Source organism: Pinus tabuliformis, chromosome Q, assembly GCF_031772625.1.
Source record: "Pinus tabuliformis cultivar Carrire ecotype Pingquan chromosome Q, CPIR1, whole genome shotgun sequence".
Classification (NCBI taxonomy): Eukaryota; Viridiplantae; Streptophyta; class Pinopsida; order Pinales; family Pinaceae; genus Pinus; species Pinus tabuliformis.
The window spans coordinates 1,316,847,249-1,316,866,620 of record NC_142296.1 but is presented as its reverse complement, the minus strand read 5'-3'; positions in this window follow the sequence as shown (position 1 = coordinate 1,316,866,620).

Genomic DNA, 19,372 nt, shown 5'->3' with positions numbered 1-19,372 from the left:
TTATCATAATTTTATAAATTTATTGCATAAATATTCTATTCATTAAGAATCGTTGCATATAAAAATTCACTGAAGATAAAAATTAGTAAACGAAATGTCATTAAAAGCTAGAAGATAAAGGAGAAATCACTTACATGCCAAATTGAGAGATTCTATAAGCTTTCCAACATAGATCGTCTCTCAATCTTCAAACATGGTATTTTATGGTGTACAATGAATATTGTTTCGGATTTTAATGGTTAGAAAAATGTAATCATAATTCTATAAATTTATTGCAAGAATATTCTATTAATTGTAATCATATATTTTTAAATTTATTGTATAAATATTCTATTCATTATTATAGAGCAATCTGAGATGTTTGATATTTTGGCAAGTGAAAATCATTTACTATAAATAGTGATTGTTGTACTTTTTTTGAATTTCATTATAGATGCCAATCAATCAAGAGAGAGTTACACCCAATATGGAAATGAAGATTTCAATCATGTGATTTTACATTTATACCCTTCTTATAGATAGATAATTGCAATCATTTACTACATATAGTGATTGTTGCACGCTTTTATGAATTTCATTGCTAATGAATTAAGAGATAGTTACACCCAATATGGAAATTAATCATTGCAACTATTTTCTTAAATTCAACATCTACTTACCTAATAGAAAACTTGATTAAAAATTAAAGCTCTAGACTAATCACTTTTACCATGATACTTTAATAATATCTAATCTAAATGTTATACTATGTCTCAATTTTTGTTTAATATTTTTATTGATTTTGAAAAATAACAAGTATTGCGTGGTAATTTAGTTAGAAGAAATATAATGAATAGTGAAATATAATATGATTATGTACATCTTTTCAAAAGATAATTACTTATAATTAAAACAAAACATATTTAAATTATATAAAAAACAAGGTCATGTGAATAATCATCAATTATATTAGCAAACAAAATGCCATTCAAAGCTAGAAGATGAAGACGAATCACTTACATTATTCCAAATTGGGAGATTTTATAAGCTTTCCAACATAGATTACCTATTAATATTTAAAAATGGTCTTTCATGGAGTACAATGAATGTTGTTTTGGATTTTAATGGTCAAAACATTGTAATCATAATTTATTACATTTATTGCAAGAATAATCTATTAATTGTAATCATAATTTTATAAATTTATTGGATAAATATTATGCTCATTATTATAGAGTAGAATGAGATGTTTGATATTTTGGAAAGTGAAAATCATTACTATATATATAGTGATTATTGTACCTTTTTATGAATTTCATTAGTAATTCCAATCAATCAAAAGATAGTTACACCTAATATGGAAATGAAGATTCAAATTGTATGATCTTACATCTATAACCTTCTTCCACATAGATAATTGCACCCAAGAAGGAAATGGGATATTGTTTGATATTTTGGAAAATGAAAACCATTAATTTTATTATATATAGTGATTATTTCACCTTTTCTGAATTTCATTATAAATTCCAATCAATCAATTAATAGTTACACCGAAAATGGAAATGAAGATTCCAATACGATTTTGTATGTATACCCTTTCTTCCACATTGAGGGTTGCACCCAATATGGAAATGGAGATGTCATCATATGGTTATATTCTTTTAACCACTCTACATAGTGATTATTGCACCTTTTCTCAAATTCATTATAAATTCCAATTAATCAATTTATAGTTACACCCAATATGGAAATGAAGATTCCAATATGATTTTGTATGTATACCCTTTCTTCGACATTGAGGGTTGCACCCAATATGGAAATGGAGATGTCATTAGATGGTTATATTCTTTTAACCCCTCTACCTATAATTAAAAATTAACCTTAACCATTATAACCATTTTCCTAAACAATTTCAACATCTACCTACTGAGTAGACAACTTGATTAACAATTAAAGATCAAGACTAATCATTTTTACCATAAGATTTTAATAATATTTAATCTAAATGTTATATTATGTCTCAATTTTTGTTTAATATTTTTATTGATTTTGAAAAATAACAAGTATTTTATCATAGTTTAGTTAGAAAGAAAATATAATGAGTAGTCTTGAATCCCAAATAAAGTTGGCATATTCAAATAGGGTGTGGATAAATTCCAACCATTCAAGGAGGAAAATAGTTCAAACACAAGACTTACCAATACAAATACATATGGATGTCTAACCAAAATACCAAATCAGGGTCTTTTGGTCAATAATTGCTAAGGATAGAGATCTTTTCTATCTCTACAATGCATTTTTTGACAACTACACTAAATAACCGAAAAGAGAGAGGCTCATACTATGGATACTCTTGTCATGTCAATGCTGCAATTTTTGAGACCCCCCTATTTAACTAAGATCCAAAATTATATTTACACCCTTTGGCAACATTTAGTGACACTTTCACTGTCATCATGGAAGAGTAAAAATTTAATTCTACTCTTTCCTACGTTACTCCATAAGGCATTTCCTTTGCAATACTTCGTACAATTGCTAGTATATCCTATTCATGACATGCTCTTTATTTGATCACATTTTCTTGATAGGTTTTTAAATATTTATGCCGTAAGGCATTCCCCTCTAGGAATAACTCTCCTAGTTGCCATTGTGTACCAATTTGCACCATTGGATGAAATGTTAGATGATTGAAATTTTTTATACCATTAGATCAAACAACTACTTCTAGCTAAACCGTTTTGCTGAACCATTTCTTGAACCGTTTCTTGATACCCTCACATTGATTTTATGACATATTCATAATCCTCCAGCGGACGTCAACTGGAGCAACAATGACAACAGTTGTGACAACTATGTTACAGGAGCGAACAACCCTGGGTCATCGAGCAAGTACCCACAAGGCCTACAATGATTATGGCTGTGAACGAAGACTCAGAGTCAAAGGGCATCTCAGCCTCTTGAATTTGAGGATGATCCACAAGTTGGGAAATAGGGACATTGACAATGTTTATTTCGCAGAGTGCAAGGGAACATATTGTTATGTCTTGATCAAGGCAATGGAGAAGAAGGCGTTGTCAAGCCGGAATAAGATTATGAGGGCCGAGATGGCGAGGAAGATTTTGGAAACACTATATGATACATTCTTGCTGACTCTGTACCATATTTACCAAATTCTGTCGAATCGAGTACAAAAATATGAAAATTCATGGATTATATACGAATACTGTGTTATTCGTCCAAATTCGATTTGTTTCTTAGGTTTAGTTGAAAAAGGTTACATAGTTTACCTAGATAGAATATTTTTCATTTAATAAGAACAATCAATAGCACTACTATGTTGTCGATGCATAAGGAAAGAACATTAAAAAGCATAGTGAAAAGGGAAATTTACAAGTTTAAAAATTACTCTGAAATGGGAAAGTTTAAAAATCATAGTTAAATGGGAAAGTTTAAAAATCATAGCGAAATAGGAAAGTTTACCAATTTACCATCTAAGAGTCGAAAAATCAGTTAAAGAAAGAATCTGTTATACTGTGAAAAATTTGTGAGGTAATTTTGAAAGGAGTGATTTATTTTCTAGGTTATTTTATATATATATATATATATATATTAAATATATTTAAATGTGTTTGTATTTATTATTATGAAAATTTTAGATAAATAAGTGTTTAAATTAGTAAAGTTTTCAAAATGTAAGTTTTGAAAGACAGAAGTTTTGAAAGAGGTGCATTTGGACGAGGCTCAGTTGTCATGTCTGGTCATGGAGTTTTGCCCAAGCGGGGACCAGGAAAAATATTCTGCGACAATGCTATAAGGTTCTATGCATCGGAAATCTAAAGCCACCTAATTAATACTGGTAAGCTTTTTATTCATACTAGTTCAATGAGGAAGAGCAAGGGAAAATGCTTAGAATATATATATATATTTATATATTTATATTTGGTATTTCAATGTCTCGTGTGGCATTATATTAGCGGTCATGGTTTTTTAGTACGTAGATGAGAATATAAATTGGGGATCAAAATTCCTTATCCTCCCGATGGCCCTAGGTAAATACACTCGGTTTTTTTTGGAACTTTATTTGATATACCCAAGCCGCAAAACTCACCTAGTTAATACTCAATTCACACAAACCTACAGTCAAAGCCAAATAAATCTATTAAAATCATGAAAGTTGTGTCACATAGTCCTTCTTCCTAATTGCCCCATTCTCAAATATATCACACAATTTGCACACATAAAAGCTAGTTATGAAAGCTATGTTTTATTTGGCAAGGGATCGAAACAACAAAACAAAGATATAAAGACAAACGAAGTTTCCGTCCGTCATTTCCCTTTGTTTATGGAAACTAAATACATAGTGTTTTTCTATGGATTGCATTTTAGTTGTGTGGCTTCATGTATTATTCCTCATTCTTGTGAACTTGCATCATGTATGTATTTTTCTCCATTATGTAATCATCTCTTCAATGAGGATTTACCATGCTGAATAAATTATGGTTTTAGGATTAATTTCACTGAAGTTGCTGAGTGTAACTCTCACTCTAAGGCCACCTAATTTATCCTCGTAAGATTTTTGTACATGCCAGTTGAATTGGGAAGAGAAATGGAAAATGCTTAGAAAAATTGCTTTGTTGGTATTTCACTATCTCCCGTGGCCTTATTTGAGCAGTCACATTTTGTTCGTACGTAGAGGAGAATATAAATTAGGGATCAAAATTCCTTATCAGGAACAAGATTCTTACATTGTTGCTCACATTGTAGTACGTGTTATAAGAGAGAAAATGTCAACGTGCCTTTGATATGAGTTAGTAAAGCATATGAAATTAAGGAAATTGTAGATTTTTATGAAAAATAGGATCATTTTATAGGTTATTGTCTTTATTCCAAAAATAAATAAAAAAGAGAGGGATTAATAGATTTTCAATTTTATATTACTTTTAAATCAAAATAATTTATGTATAAACAATTAAAAATTATCTTGATATTTACTCTATTAACAATGTATTGGTTTTGTGGACAGTAATACAAGTAGAGGAAATATAGCTTATAGAAAGAACGATGTCTATTTGGTTTTCTTGCTTCATCTTTGAAATGGTTGTAGTACACATAGTACATCTTTGTTCATAAAAAGATAACACCGTGGATAGAAATATGGGGTTCACATTTCCAAGTCTTCGAGGCTTCTCTCTTAGCCCTTACCTTTCCAGTCCATGAGGTTTCTCTCACGGCCCTTTCCCCTCTTTGTGGGTTCGTTCTCATAAACTATATGAGCATTGCCTTGTACCACTGGCATAAGAATAACATGAAAGTAACAAGGATTAACTTATTTAAAGGATTGTGATTGACATGTTCTTTACTATTCCAAGCATGCTGAATTCAACTCTAACTGAAAAGAAGATAATACATGTCGGAAAAAAAAAAAAACTCATTTAATAGTTCTAGAATTGCAAATCTTCTATGATTAATTCCACAATTTTCCATAGCAAAGTTATTTACTCTAAAAATATTGCAATAATATTTCTATAATCAAGTCCATAATCAAGTCCCTAATAGCATGAGAAGCTTGAATATCGCTTGCTATCTATGTATTATCGGAAATGTTTTCATTTCCATATTTAAAAAAGTAAGCAAAGGCAAGGATTGTTGGGTAACGATTTAAATAGAAGTAAATGTGGCTAACAATTTAAATAAGAGTAAATTATTTTTATGAAACTTTATCCATATTCAATGCCATCAATCTATGTTTCATATTTGTATGTCATCAACATATGTTTCATGTTTGTATATAAAAAACTGATTTTCATAAGTTAAATAAAAGTGAAAAATTTCTTTAGAATTATTTTTAATTTGGAGACATTGTTTATATAAATTGCTCATTTTATATGAATAGTTCTAGACTATTGAACAATGGTAGATTGTGAATATTATAAAATTATATGGACATGTATATTTTATTTTAGACACAAACTTCTTGCAAAGTTGCTCACATTGTAGTATGTGTTATAAGTGAGAAAATGTCAAAAAGCCTTCGATATGAGTTAGTAAATCATATGAAATTCATTATGGCACTAAAATATTTTTCAGTAAAATGTAGATTTTTATGATAAAGAGAATCATTTTATGGGTTATCGTCATTATTAATATAAAAAAAGAGAAGGATTAATAGATTCTCAATTTTATATTACTCTCAAATCAAAATAATTTATGTATAAACAATTAACAATTATATTATATCTACTCCCTTAACAATGTATTATTTTTGTGGAATTTGCAGAAAGGTATACTAATCCACAATGATATTTTAATCCAAATTTATAAAATTTTTGCATAGAAATACAAATAGAGGAAACAAAGCTTATATAAAATCCAAATTAATAAAAATTTTGCACAAAAATACAAATAGAGGAAACAAAGTGTTGGAAATAATACTGAGAAGCGGGGGGGGGGGGGGGGGTGAATCAGTATTAGTCAAGTCAATAATATTTTTCTTTTTATACTCAAATTCAAATATGCTACTTCAATGAAGGGGGGGGGGGGGGGGGTGAATCAGTATTAGTCAAGTCAATAATATTTTTCTTTTTATACTCAAATTCAAATATGCTACTTCAATGAAGGTAACCTGCATCTACACGCAACCATGTTTAAGGAAACAAGCGTATATCCATCAAACTAATGATTCAACTAATTCATCATATGTTGATATTTAATCTATGCATCAATACTTTATTAAACATTAAACAGTAGCCATGTGCAATTATTAATAGAATGAACCATCACACATAAGAAACACACATGAACACCAATATTTAAGGTGGAAACCCAATCTGGGTGAAAACCACCTGCTGCTGTCGTCTCTGTTTTCTTTTAATAATAAGAAAATATGTTTACAACATTGTACTAATGTAGACTCATACCAGTACACAAGCTTCTACCTACAGAAGGTTACTACCTTCTCTCATTCTCCAGCTTCTACTAGGAGGGAGCTACAAGCCCCTAGCTCTTGTATTAGCTGATATGTTTACTAGTATGTAGGCACAAACCTACAGAAGGCTACAACCTTTTCTCTTCCTCCAGGGACCACGTTTCATAAATTTTTAGACTGGATGCTCCTGGTACACAACAATGCACATGAAGGTCTCATTTCATCTAATTTTCATACTGGACCCATTATCAACATTGAAGCTCAAAATCAATCACCAGTGTACTAGAACCATCAACTACATTTGCATTAACTAATCATTGAAACTCAATCATAAATCTCTGAATCACCCATAACTAAATCACTGAAAGCCCATTGTCACTGAAGAAAATCACTATCAATCAATCTGAAAATTTAGAATTCTGTCACTAGAATACGGTCACTAGAACACAGTCACTAGAACCAAACCAAAATCTAGAACTCTGCAACAACAAACAGAAACAACTGAAACATACTTTATGAGCTATACACTACTTCCCTATGTCGAACCTACGCGTATACGCGTTTTTATCAAAGCCAACCAACATACACATCTGCAAATATTAATTCATAATTTTGTAGCTATTCCGAACTTCAGTTATACCCAGATCATAATATTTACAGAACAACACATGCGTCAGTTTTTAGATCTAGACTATACATGATCAAACCACATAATGATAATTCATTTCAAGCCTTAAGATCCCGATCCATCATTAGATCTTATCCTTCATCAACCGCTAAGGTTCATCCTTCGTTCAGATCAAGCACAACACCATAAGCCAATAACCTACATGCTAGATCTCACACATCATCAGATATTTGATACTTGCACACCTGAACTAATGATATTTTAGGCCTTTCTCAATACCATGGACCAAAACCACTTAGGACCAATACCTTGGACCAATACCGTGGATCAAAATACCATGGACCAAATACCTTGGACCAAAAACTTAGTTTTCCAAGTATACACGCTTTTCCTTCTGTAAAAGTGTGTGTGTACGTATACGCTACTTGTGTTCAGTGAACTTGCATGTATACGCACCTTGGTCAAGGTGAACCTGAATATACCCCTCTTTCTTCATTCTTTGTAGTTTGATATCTAATTATTTGTTGTTAACCTGTTGTACTGTGATCTTTCATCTGAGTGAGTTGCCAACAATCTCCCCCTCTGGACTTGATGGCAACAACAACACCAAGTCACTCTCCCCCTTTTTCATCAAGGGAAAAAGGTCATGATCCCCTTGAGTACATGCTGAATTCTCTGATATGCTGAAATGTACTGATAGAGCTCTCATGATTGAGTCCATGCTCCCCCTGAGTACTAGCGAAGTTTGCAAGAGGATTTTCTAAAAGAATAACACGACTCTATAAATCAACTATGTGAGGATGACCTTCCTATCACCAATGACTCATACATCCATCTCCCAACCAAGTGGGGATATATCAATTGTTTATACATGACAAAAACAAGAAATATTACATCATCCACCCCATGTATAGTGGGATTACAAATTAGGTCTTTTCATGACCTTTACATTAAATGATATATATGACATTTATAATAAGGACAATCAATCTAAACAAGACCATGATAGTCAGCAACAACTATCATACACCATATATGATCTGCACCATCAGCAACTCAGGATCAACAACTTGAATCAAAAGAGTCACCTGAATCAAAACAATTATGCAGATCTGTACCAAGATCTTCTAAGATAATGTCAACAATGCATTATTAGAAGCATATGCTCCCCCTAAAACTGTGCCAGATGATCACTGTCAGATCTGATTATTGCGTATATCAGTAAGAAATATCAAGGCATCATCATCAATCAAATATACATCAAATTATCAACAACTTATTGGGACCAACATATTTCCACATGTTATCAGCAGATTGTAATCATCATCAAACAGAGTAGATAATTGACTGAACCATATCAGACCCTTTGTTCCTGAGCCCGGCCCACTGCTTTTCCTTAAACCAACATATACACGACTGTGCCCATAGAAACTCGTGTATGTACACGACTTCACTTCTTGAAACTTGCGTATAACAACCTTTTTCTAAAAAATAGGATTTAACAGTAGGATGATGCAGTGACTACTCACAAATTTTGTCTGAGATATTCAAATGTCTCTTTGGGTAGTGGTTTACTGAATATATCAACAACCTATTCTTTGGAGGGAACATACTCCAATTTTACCTTTTGTTCAAGCACTTGTTCACGTAGAAAATGATATTTAATGGGTATGTTCTTAGTCTTGGAGTGCATGACTGGATTCTTTGAAATACTGATGGCACTTGTATTATCAAATAGAATGGAGATGTGTGGAGTACATGTGATCTAAATGTCTTGCAAGGTTTGTATCACCCAAAGTAGTTGTGTGCAGCAAGATGCAACATCCACATATTCTGCTTCAGCTGTAGATAATGCAATTGAACTTTGTTTCTTGCTGAACCAAGACACTAACCTGGAACCCATATAGAATGCACCACCACTAATGCTTTTTCTATCATCAACACTTCCTGCCCAATTTGCATCTATCTATGCATGAAGAGTAAGATCTGTATCTCTAGGATACCATAAACCAAAGCTCTATGTTCCTTGAAGATATTTTAAAATCCTTTTGACTGCCTAAAGGTGGGATTCCTTTGGATTTTCTTGGAATCTTCCAACTATTCCTACTGCATGTATGATGTCAGGTTGGGTACCTGTTAGATAAAGTAGACTACCAATCATGGATTTGTAAGTTGGTTGATGTGCTGCTGCTGATTCATCATTTGAGCTGAGACTACATCCTGTTACCATTGGGGTACATACTGGTTTTGAATCTTCCATGCCGTACTTTTTCAAGATTTGTTTGAGATATTTGGTTTGTGAAAGAAAAATACCATCTTTATTTTGTCGAACGTGTAGACCAAGAAAGTAGGTAAGCTCACCAAGGAAGGACATTTCAAATTCTTGCTGTATTACTGAAGAAAAATTTTGACTCATGGATTCTTCATTGCTACCAAAAATTATATCATCAACATAAACAACAATTATTAGCAATTTATTAGTGTCAATCTTTGTATATAGATTGCTATCTGTTGACCCCTTTGAAAAACCCTGTTGGTGGAGATATTTGTCAAGATGGTAATACCAGGCCCTTGGAGCCTGTTTTAGAACATAGAGAGCCTTTCTAAGTCTGCATACAAGTTTTTCATCATTTCCAAGAATGAATCCTTCTGGTTGTTCAATATAGACTTCTTCTTCTAAGTCTCCATTAAGGAAGGCATATTTTACATCCATTTGGTATACTTTGAATTTCTGAAAACTAGAAAGAGAAAGAAACATCCTTATGGTTTCAACTTTAGCAACAGGTGCAAAAGTTTCTTCAAAATCTATACCTTCTTGTTGAGAATGTCCTTTGCAAACAAGTCTGGCATTTTTTCTAACAACCTCTCCATTTTCATTTAGCTTGTTTTTGAATATCCATTTAGTTCCTATGATATTCTTATCATGAGGTCCAGAAACTAATTCCCAAGTATTATTCTTTTCAATTTTCTCAAGTTCTTCATTCATGGTGTTGACCCAACATTCATCTTTGCATGCTTCATTTATATTTTGAGGTTTCGTGGAGGATAGTAATGCTAGATAGCTTGAGGTTTCTGTAATAGTTCTTCTTGTCTATACACCTGCCTCTTTTTCCCCTAAATTTGAGTTTCTAGATGATTTTTCTGAACATTCCTGGACGGAGTCTTTTCTTCTATCGTTATCTCTTCCTCTGGTGCTTCATTGGTTTCTTCTTCAGAATCATTGTGATTTGATGTGGGAAAATAATCCCCATCTTCTTTATTGTCATAATCTTCGTTTTTTATTTGTTTTGGATTTTTGCATGCTTCATCAACTACAACATCAATACTTTCAAAACTTTCCCAAGTCTTTTTTTATAACATTTATATCCTTTACTTTGGGAACAGTAACCAAGAAGAATACCTTCATCTGCTCTGGGCTCAAACTTACCAAGTTTTTCATCAGTCCTTTTGATATAACATTTTCTTCCAAAAACTTTAAAGTATTTTAACGTAGGAGTCTTACCATACCAAAGTTCATGTGGATTTTGAGTGATGTTTACTAGAACATTTGCTTGGTTGAGAATAGTTACAGCGGCGAATGTAGCTTCACCCCAGAAGGTTGCAGGAGTTCCAGATTCATTTAGCGTAGCTCGAGCCATTTGTTGAACAATTTTGTTCATTATTTCTACCACTCCATTTTGCTGAGGAGTCCTTGCAGTGAAGAACTACCTTTTTATTCCATGTTGTTCACAAAAGTCAAAGAATTCATACGAGGTAAATTCCCCTCCTCGATCAGATTTGAGGAATTTGATTTTGCGATCTGATTCATTTTCAACCAAAACTTTGAAGGCTTTGAACTTTTCAAATGCTTCATCTTTATGCTTTAGAAGACCTATCCAACACATTCTGGAAAAATCATCAATGAACAAAATAAGGTATTCTTCTCCATGAGGTGACTTTTTCCTTGATGATCCACATAAATCAGTATGAACAAGTTCAAGAGGCTTACTAGTTGACCCTTCTTTTTCAATTAAGTGAGATCTGGTTTGCTTACTAAATTACATGGTTTGCATATTGTATTTTTAGAAATGTTGATATCTGGAAGATCACGAACAACCTGGAATTTGCATGCTTTTCTTATTTGAGAAAAGCTTAGATGTCCTAATCTTCTATGCCATAGCCAGTTTTCATCATTTTTGCTTAGATAGCACCGTTTTTGTCCTCCCTTGAGTATGTATAAGTTGTTTGGAGTTCTTGCACCTTTGATCACGGTTTCTCCTGTATTAAGCTCACAAACAACACATCTGTTTGATCGAAACACCATTTCATTTCCTTGATCACACATTTGACTAACACACAACAAGTTATGCTTTAGACCATCTACATACATAACATTCCTAGCTTTAACCTTTTCTTTCAAGAAAACAGAGCGTTTACCTTTTATGACAGTAGGAGTGTCGTTTCCAAATGAGACATTCTTTTCTTTTTCTAAGGCATTATATGAGTGAAGTTTTTATTTTTCACTTGTCATGTGTTTTGAGCTTCCACTGTCGATGTACCACTAATTTTCTTGTCCTTCTGCATACAAGGCTATACCACATCTTTCTGTTTGGGGTTCTTTCCTTCTCCATATTTTGGGATTTAATGGATTTTTGTCCTTTTGAGATGTTTGCCGAAATTTGCTCCTGCATTCAAATTCTTTATGGCCAAAGTTGCTACAGATTGAAACATTCTATTTCATTTTCAAGAAGAGAAAATATATTATAGGAACTTTTCTTGATTCCTGTCACATTCCTTTGATTTCATGCTTCTCTAGTCATGATGGTTTTGTAATAAACACATTGAGCAGCCTTGTGTCCAAAATTATGGCATGAGAAACATTGACCATTAAAGAATTTCCTGCGATTATTGAATCTATTGACTTGGTGATTGTAGTTTCTATTGATATTCATCTTTGGAGCAAATTGAGTATGATCTACCTGAGGTTGGTTGTGGCTTTTTTTCATCCTTGAAGCAAATTGGGCCTGATTTACCTAGTGATCTTCTTTATGTCTTTGGTGATGATTGTCATACTGTTTGCTATTCTTTGCTGCATCAAGATAGCTTTTAGTGGAGCTTGACCGCTTCTGTGATTGAGATGATTCTTCAGTATATCCAAGACCTGTCTTTATCAGAGGAGAACGTTGCACTTTGATAATTTCATTTAAGGTTTATGATCCTTTATCAAATCTAAGATTGAGAGATTTTGTTTTCTCAAGATCCTTTCTTAGACCCACAATTTCACATTCTAGTTTTTCATTGTGTTTTTCTCTTTTAGCAAGTTGATATGTCAAGGTATCTATAATCATATTCTTTTCTTCTAAAGAAATTTTGAGTTTAGAGATTTCTTCATGAAGGTCATCTTCTTCTAAATCATCCCAAAAATTATCATCGTCATAAGCCATTACAAGTATATAATCATTACTATTTTCATCTTCATCACTATTTGATAAACCATTGCTATCTTCATGGATATAGTAACTCTTTTTACTTACATTTTGTTTTCTATTCCATTTTGCAGATTCCTTCCCTTTATCATATTTATCTTTATGAGGAAATTTGGCAGCATAATGACTGACTCTACCAAAGGTAAAACATTTGAAAGGTAGTTTACCTCTAAATCTTCTGAAACCCCTTTGAAGCTTCTTGAAAATGTTTACTTCATCTTCTTCTTCTGAAATATGTCCCGATTCATTGATTTCTTCCTTTCCTTTTGCTAAAGATTTAAATGCGGCTTCTCTCATATCTGATGGGCCTCCTTTTCTCATCTCAAAGGTAGTTAAGATTCCATGAAGCTGAGTTATAGTGATAGTCTATAGATCCTGTTTTTCTTCTATGGCAAATACTTTTGATTCAAATTTAACAGACAAGGATCTTAAAACTTACTCAACTAAGGTAACTTCCTTTATCTCTTCACCCAAATTCTTCATAAAATTAACATCCTCATCTATACATAAGAAGTAACTAGCTATACTTTCATCATTGTGCATCTTAAGAGTTTTATATTGAATTATGAGAGTTTGCAGTTTAGCACATTTTACCTCAGAGTATCCTTCGTAGCTTAGAACGGTTTTGTCCCATATTTCTTTGGATGATTTGAGCTGCATAACTTTGACAAACTTGAGTGTGATAGACTTCCCAATAATGTATTGATAGCCCTAGCATTGGTTTCATATTGTTTTTTACCTGTCGTATCTGTAGGAATTGCTGATGGAAATGTATATCCTTGTCACACGGAATCAGTCAAAAGTGCAGACACAACCGACCTTCCTAGAAGTCTAAGACATTCTAATGACAAACAAAACAAACTGGAGCTATCCTTCTCTAAACATGCATTATGATATGAGAAATCAAGTGTTTCGTTCTTACCTTTGTCAAACGCTGTTGTAGAAGTCCAAGCTTTGTTGATCTGGATGAGCTCCTCCTTTTCTCCAAAACCTGCAATCACCAACAGTCAAACAATTAAATAGCACCTGATTATAACATAAAACAAAGCATACTCAACATATAGACCAAGGAGTACATGAAATAACCCATTAACAACAAGTTATTGAGAAGAATGGACCAATTTGCATTAAAGGTAATCAAAAGGAACCATTACAACCTGAGCCTTGGTGTTGTGCAAGCTCCTTCCAGGGTCCACAAGAGTCTTCCTCTACTTTGATAAAGCTCACCCACTTCCAAATAGAACAAGCAAAGATGGCAATCTCTCCTCACAAGCTTCTAAATGGGAGTCCTAATTCCTGCAGCATTTACCCTTAGAAAATGTATAGCTTCCAACCTCCCCTCCCTCTGGCTCAATGTCTTTATTTATAGTGCTGTAAAGAGGTTATTCAGGTCCACCATCAATGGGATAATCCCCCTCTTTGGGTGGGATAGCTCCCTTATTGATGGGATAAGTTCCCCCTTAATAGAGATACATGAACCAATATTAATTCATAATTTTGCAACTATTCCGGACTTCAGTTATACCCAGATCATAATATTTAGAGAACAACACATGCATCAGTATTTAAATCTAGACTATACATGATCAAACGACATAATGATAATTCATTTCAAGCTTTAAGATCCCAATCCATCAGTAGATATTATCCTTCATCAACCGTTAAGTTCATCCTTGCTTCAAATCAAGCACAAAACCATAAGCCAATAACCCGCATACTAGATGTCACACTTCATCAGATATTCGATACTCGCACACCTGGCCTAATGATATTTTAGGCCTTTCTCAATACATGGACCAAAACCACTTAGGACCAATATCTTGGACCAAATACCTAGGGTCAATACTTCGGACTAGATATCTTGGACCAATAACATGGATCAAAATACCATGGACCAAATACCTTGGACCAAAAACTTAGTTTTCCAAGATATACACACTTTTCCTTCTGTGAAAGTGCGTGTGTACGTATACGCTACTTGTGTACAGTGAACCTACGTGTATACGCACCTTAGTCAAGCTGAACCTGCACGTATATGCACCTTATTCAAGCTGAACCTGCGTATAGCTCTCTTTCCTCATTCTTTGTAGTCTGATATGTAATTCTTTGCTGTTAACCTGTTGTACTATGATCTTTCATCTACGTGAGTTTCCATCAAGGACAACACTTGTATCATAATGCCAACACAAATAATATATAAAGGATGGTGTCTATTTGGTTTTCTTGCTTCATCTTTGAAATGGTGGCTGAACACATAGTACATCTTTGTTCATAAAAAGGTAGCACTATGGATAGAAACATTGGGTTCACATTTCTAGGTCTTCAAGGCTTCTCTCTTGGTGCTTACATTTCGAGGTCCATGAGGTTTCTCTAGCGGCCCTTTCCACTCTTTGTGGTTTGGTTCTCATAAACTATATATGACCATTGCCTTGTTCCACTAGCATAAGAATAACATGAAAGTAACGAGGATTAACTTATTCAAACGATTGTGATTGACATGTTCTGTACTATTTGATCATGTTGAATGCAACATTTTGAATGTAACTCTAACTAAAAAAAGGATAATACATGTAGAAAAAACAAAGAACTAATTTAATAGCTCTAGAATTACAAATCTTCTACGATAAATTCCACAATTTGCCATCTTTGAATAGCAACTTTATTTACTCTAAAAAGATTGCAAGAATATTTCTATAATCAAGTCCATGATAGCATGAGAATCTTGAATATCACCTGCTATCTATGTATTATCGACAATGTTTTCATCTTCATATTTCAAAAAGTAAGCAAAGGCAAGGATTGTTGGGGAACGATTTAAACAGAAGTAAATGTGGCTAACAATTTAAATAGGAATAACTTATTTTTATGAAACTTTATCCATATTTCACAAATATAAAAAGTTGAGTTTGATGTAACAAATTATACATAAGTTTACCTTTAGAATAAACATTTATATATTTCATCTTAAAAACATACAAAGCCCATATGTTTCATGTTTGTATTTTACGAATATAAAAAAAAAATGAGTTTGACGTAACAAGTTATACATAAGTTTACCTTTACAATAAACATTTAGATATTTCATCTTAAAAACATAAAAGCCTATGCATGTTTCATTTCAAAAAAAATTATGCATGTTTCATCGCTTTCATTTAGGAGATCAAGGTTCATTTAGGAGATCAAGGTAAATAAAAGTGAAAAATTTCTTCATTTCATTTTAGAAATTATTTTTACAATAAAATTGGAGAGATTCTTTATATAAATTGATCATTTTATATGAGTTGTTATGGACTATTGAAGAATGGTAGATTGTATTATAAAACTATATGAACATGTATATTTATTTTAGAATAATGGTTTTAGAATTTTAATTTAATTATCAATAATTAGTAGATTGATGGTAGGAATTTAACTTCCAAAAAATACTCTAGAATATTCTGAGTAGTAGTTACAAATAGTAAAGGTGGAGATTTATGTCAAAATAATCATGCTCTTTCTATCCTTTCAATTAAATTGATTAATTAAAGAAAACCATATGAACATGTGTCATACAAATGTGAGTCATGATTTTTAATAATTTGGTATTAGTAAACCATGATATTGTAACAAAGTCTATTTCCAAGTTAGGGATCTCCATGGTAAAGTTAAAAATCTTGTTACATGGTTTTTTCTATTTTAAATGTATATGTATATATGTGTGTGTGTGTGTTTAACTCATATATTAAATTTTTTTTATATTATTAATAAATATTATTACTATTTCCAGGTTCTTTTATTTTATATTTAATTTTGAATTATATATGTGAGTTGAATTTGTATTTACTTTTGAATTAAATTGAAAATTATAGAATATTTTAAATTACAATATGATTTTTTTATTAATTTTTAGATAATTATTATTTTTAAAATTATATATTATTTTCACTTGTGGTAAGTGGAAGAGGGTTTTTGATCTTAAGGGAAATCAAAAAATAACTTTTAAATGGTGCATTCTAATGCTCAACTTAATGATGTTAAGGATGAAATCATATTATCTAAAGTCAAGTTCCATGGTAAGGCAAAACCACTGTTGAAGAAAGGTATAAATTTAAAATTATATGATGGAACCATAATTTCCATATTGGATGTAACTATCTCTTCATTGATAAAAATGTACAACAATCACTATATATATATATATATATAGTGAATGATTTTCAGTGTCGTAATGGAAGAGTAACAATTCAATGGTGCTCTTGCTACTCTTTCTTACAGGTGATAGGCTATTGCCTTTAGGCGTTTGCTTTGCAACATCTAATGCAATTGCTAATTTATAGTGTATATATTTTATTAAAAAAACCTAATATTTAATAATTATAAATGATAAACAATATTGTTAACCCTAATTATAAATCTTAATACCAACGAGATAAAAAAAGATTAAACCCATGACTTCTTTAAATCTAAAAATGAAATAAACCATCTCACATTTCACTTTTGATCCATCGCTACTAAAACTAAACCTAAAAAATATCCATATCTCAGCATTGTTAAAATTATAATACTTTATATCTAACCCTTCAACGACCATACAACATGATTGTTAAGATCCGTTGTAACGTATCCATGAAAACCTAATTTATTGTGTTATATACTAGCTATTTAAAGTCCCAATATTGTGGAATAATATTAGAATAATAATCGATAAATATAAAAGATTAGATTTTCCTAATGATAGTATTTGTTATGTGTTGTTATATATTTGTTTGGAATAATTTTTTAATTAGTCTATCTAGTTTCTATATCAAGAAATGCTAGATTATATATATATATATATATATATATATATATATAAAAGTGATTATGGCCTTGTAAATATTAGTGAGTGTTTTGTGGTGCAATCTCTTCGGTGAGTGATTGTCTTACCACAGAACTACAAACTTTTCTTCATATTCTGTTCTGAGTTGGTATCAGAGTAGAGGTTGTTTGATTTGGGGGTTGCGAGGAAAGTTGTGCTGAGTTCTGGTTAGCTTGTATGGTGTGTCGCAAGAAGGATGAGTTGCGTTAGTGTAGAGAACATGGAATAGTGCACAGAGGACAGAGAGAGTCGAGCGTTGTGTGTGATGTTTGCGTGACAGGCTCTATTTGAAACCTGTAAATTACTATTAGAAGGCAACTCGTGAGAGATGGCGGGAGACCAAATCGCATGTTAATTGAAGCCTTGTAGTGTGGCTGCAACATTACTACGTGCGTACTTGTGATAGGGACCGCGTTGCCATTCAAGAAAATTGGAGTTGTAAGATACGACAGTGGTGTCGCTAATACGCAAAAGTACTAGATTCAAAGCGCTCACCCAAGAGGAATCAACATTGTTGTTTGAAGTTGTTGTGTAGAGGTGCTGTGCACAATATTTATTGCGTGTATTTCGTTGGCAGAAAATCATCGAATTCCTCCAGTATTGTGAATGCCAAAGCCCGAAATCCCAATGGCGTATTGAATGGTAATTGTCGTGTAATGAGAAGAGTTTGTTTAATATGTGAATCCAAGGTGGACACACAACTATGTCTATGTGCTGATGGTCTCCATGAATTGTGTATACGAAATTGCTCATTCGCGGTCCATACGATATATATATATTTTTTCAAAAACAAATAACAAACATTCTTTCATTAAATAAGCTACGGGGTCAATAAAAGAACCTACATTGTCATAGATTTCTCTTTTGTTTTCATGTTATCACTACCAACCAATCATGAGTTCCAAACATTTATATTCTATAGTCTATTACCTATGACAGATCCCTTCCTCTTCCTATCCTCTTATACAAACAAAGCATATTCTTACAGAAAATACATCTAATGCTTAGTGAACCTTCAATCTCTACACTATTTTACTGAACGTAGTAGATAACATATTACAAAAATATAAAATATTCGCTTGGGTATCCTCTCACTCCTATCCTTCCTATCTTAATAGACCCAAAATGAAGGAATTTTCCATTATCATAAACTGAAAATGTGATTATACCCGGATCCAAGCTGCATCATCCTTTGATAATCCATCTGCCTTATTGTTTTGTTCTCTAAAGATGTGAAAGAAAGATATTTTCTTGAATGAAATAATCAACAATCTTTTCCTCTTTTTCCAATTTGACAACACATAAGACTCCATAACAACTTTCATGTTAACCCAATCAATTACCACATTTGAGTCTGCCAAGATGTCAACCTCATCCATTCAGAGCCATCTAGCACATAATGTCACTCCCCATAATGCTAGGAGCTCAGCTATGATATTTGAAATCTCTCCACTGTACCAACAGAAATGGAAGATCTTTCTAGGCTTTATAGCAATAACCACCCCACTTCCGCATATCGTTGTTGTTAAAGACCCATG